We start from the raw sequence: 3,679 nt of genomic DNA on the forward strand, positions 1-3,679 counted from the left end.
TCTCTCTCTCTCTCTCTCTCTCTCTCTCTCTCTCTCTCTCCTTAATCAAGCAATAATGACAAGTAAATAAGTATAGAGGAAGATCGGATAATACCGGACGGAATATCTTGAACCAATATATCCTCACTGTATACCAATGTTTAATTAATGTATTGTGGTACTATAATTTGCTTAATTATGAAAAATAGTAATTAAGATACTACTCCATTATTTATTACCATTCATTCTACAGAAAAATAAGTTGTGCCTTAATTTATACAATATTAAGTATATATTGTGTAAGATGATATTTCTCTTAATTTTTATGCCATAATTTCGTCATAAGTTTTACGTCAATGATCTATGATTTAGAGCTCCATTTTTTCATTACGTAATTTTGGTGATATTATTGATTTACAATAAATTTTTATTATTATTCTATATGCACGTTTATTGCATGCAAAACATATTTAGTTATATATTTTTTAATTTTATTCTTGACAAATTATTTTGCTAAATGATATATTTATTGGTGTCCATACACACACTTTATGTTTTATAAAATACATTCAAAATGTTTCGCTGTTCTCAAAATGTTCCCGTTTCGAATCCTCTTTTTAAAGTGCATTCATTATTTCTGACTTTACTCGCTTTCGAGATATCGTACGGCAATCAAACGTTTTGTCTCTCATAAATGTTCGCGTGCTTGTCGTTGAGCAATTGCGTGTGCGGATGGAAAATTGCGGACGCGATTTAATCTTTTGCATGCACCTGTGAGTCGCTTCTGTCGTAATTCTAAACGGGCGCTATTGTGCGCAACGATGCCTCAACTGTTGCACGCGAAGGATTAATTTCACGTACCGGGGCGCGGAGATCTTGTTTGCAATTTCTTGCCCCGCGGGTATTAATACAGGGCGAAATCTCCGGGGCTGAAATTTCTCCTCAACCCAATTCGCCCTGTGTACATACCAGCCGCGTGATCCCGTGGGAGATCTAAAGTTCCAGTCATTTCTTGCCTGGTAGAGTAAGTCCCTGAGATGGTCAATGCATCTGCATTTCCCAAAAGTCCCTCCACGATCAATATCAATTGAACAGTTATATGATTCGCCGCGCGCCGAAAGGAACTTATCAAAGCGTTACAAAAACGGTTATTAATTAATATTTTAGTTAACCGACGCAAGAATTGTATAAACTTTTTCTTCAACTAAATCCTTCTCGTAAACTTATTCAGATAATATAATTTATCAAAATTATATTACATGTATGATATTGCCAATTAATTTTCCAACGTTGATAACTAATTACTGATAATTCATGATAAAAAAAGTATTTAATTAATTTTTACATATATTAATAACAAAATTTGGTTTATAACAGCTTTTATAGATATCCGGTTTTATTAATAAAGACGATGCAAAATATTATTTATAAAGAAAGAACGATTTTGCTGAAATCTCAATTTCAGTTGGATACGAATCTGAAAACGTTTTTGTTGAATCATTAGAATAATTATGTAGAAATCTGAAGCATGAGCGAACAACTTTTTTGCAGCATTGTTCATTATGCTTCAGATTCCCATATAATTTATTTTGATGATCGAATAATATTATTTCAGATTTGTATCTAACTTAAATTCTTAGATATTTCAACCGAACTATTCAAACAAACTTGGATTAAATTTATAGAAATAAAAGATAAAGAAGAACCTTTCCAATATGTTGCACGTATTGGAGAAGTTTCCGTACAAAAATAAAATTTTATTGTGTAAGAACTGACAAGATCTATCCTTACAAATGTTAATTCAAGTGAATCTATGAATAGCTGCATTTCTGCTCAAATGGATTTGAAATACCGGCGCTGCTCTGGTATTTGACCCTAAGGCTCTTCATCGCTCTATTGCCGTCACTACACTGCCTTTACACCACCGTTCACATCAGTACGAGCTTCATCGTACAAGCGCAAGGTCATATCCTAAGAGAAGTTACGGCATAATACTCCAAGCCACTTTCTAGTCCATGCGAAACTTTCAGTGAATTTAGCGGACCGAAATTAATTAACGGAAGACAATGTTCACCTGCGGCCACCAAATTGGCTCGCTCCGCTTGCAGTTAGCAAAATTTGACGACAAATTCAACATTGTTGTACAATAATCATTGAACCTTGAAGCGGCCATTAGTGTGCATAATCCTAATTAATTAATGTAACGTTAATTACAAAAAACGTTTTATTTTAATTTTCTATTTTATAATTATTATCATAATTACATTTTTCTGTTTTAACTTTTAATCATATTATAATTTTAAAGAAAGCTGCAGGTAAAATATTCTATTAAACATTTAATTATTTAATGATGAAGATTGTCAATTCTTGTATATATTTTCATTTCTTTATAAATACAGCAAAGTTTGCAATAATAGCCTATAAATTGTAATAATATAGGCAACACTTGGTTAAATTGACTTTCATGGCAAAATACGATTTTCTGCGTCAACATCGACGCAAAACTTAGTTTGTCATATGATCGACATAGAATAATTTATTCTATCGATTATCCGCTTGAGTGGCATAGTCGACGCGTGTGAACGACACGTTGAAACTCAGTTAAAATCGCTGACGACGCGGCAAAAATTTTTAATGCACAAACTGTCAAGCACTGGCGGCGCGAAAAATCCATTAAAATTTCTGTGCGTCATTAAAAACGACGACGTAACTGTATTTCTAGACAAGATGTCAAAAGTCTTTCCGCTACTAATATTTCCATACTACTTTTTTTTTTTTTTCAAAAGATCATTATTTTCTTCTGGAAATCAATTTGCATTTTTATAAGGTTACACGAGATACAAGTTGTTTTTGCAAACGTAGGAAACGAGCACACGATAATTTTTCTCAAGCCGTTTGTATACAAAATTATGAAAAACAAATTGACGCGTTCGTAATTGTGGTTTCCATATCAAATCAAATTTTTTTATATGAAGCAAATAATTTATATCTATTATAATAAAATCGATAATTTTAAAATAAATGTTGATTTAATTTGTTAATTACATGAAAATTCACATTGCGTTTCTTTAATTCCTGTCTCACACAGCCAAAAGACTTTCAAAAAATCTTATGATTGATAGATAATAATACAATGATGGACTTACCTTGACCCAGGTTTCGTGTTTGAATTTCACCGGTTCCCGAAACGGGCTCCTCTTCCTCGTTCGCGCCCGTTTTACAGTCTTTGTCGAACACTCGTAGTTCCGTGCTCACCGTGTCTCCGCGTCTTCCTGTAAAGGAGAGGAACAACTACCATCAATCTCGGTCACGCAAATGATAGTTTGCGAACTAGTTGATCACGCCTGATCTGAAAGCTAAGGAATTCGAGCGTTTACGTTGTCGATCGCTGAAGAATAAAGACGTCAGCAGCAACACTTTGAGTAATGTCTTGTAACGGAAATCGACAAGCGTATAGATAATGTCACACTTTTTTATATATAGTTCGTCATATTGATTAAACATCACTTTGACGAATGTAATTTTTTAGTTTTAAATTTAAATATCAATTATTAATCATATTATTTTATAATATTTAAAAATAGTATCATAATATCAGCTTCTTTTCTATTTTTGCTCGTGAAACAAAATTAAAAGTACATAATCATCGGCATAATCATCAGGAAACATGTATCGAGAATTCCAAAACTTTAACAGAGAA

General features: G+C 32.7%; 1 protein-coding gene across 1 annotated transcript in view; it reads right to left on the reverse strand.

The window, feature by feature from the left end:
* LOC108783089 (uncharacterized) overlaps window positions 1–3,239 on the reverse strand; it is a 72,629-nt gene extending 69,390 nt beyond the window's left edge. Inside the window, exon 1 of the mRNA XM_018551550.1 lies at window positions 3,126–3,239. The gene's annotated coding sequence lies outside the window, so the exon portion shown is untranslated. The remainder of the gene's footprint in view (window positions 1–3,125) is intronic.
* Window positions 3,240–3,679: the final 440 nt, after the last annotated feature.

Source organism: Cyphomyrmex costatus, unplaced genomic scaffold, assembly GCF_001594065.2.
Source record: "Cyphomyrmex costatus isolate MS0001 unplaced genomic scaffold, Ccosl1.0 scaffold141, whole genome shotgun sequence".
NCBI lineage: Eukaryota > Metazoa > Arthropoda > Insecta > Hymenoptera > Formicidae > Cyphomyrmex > Cyphomyrmex costatus.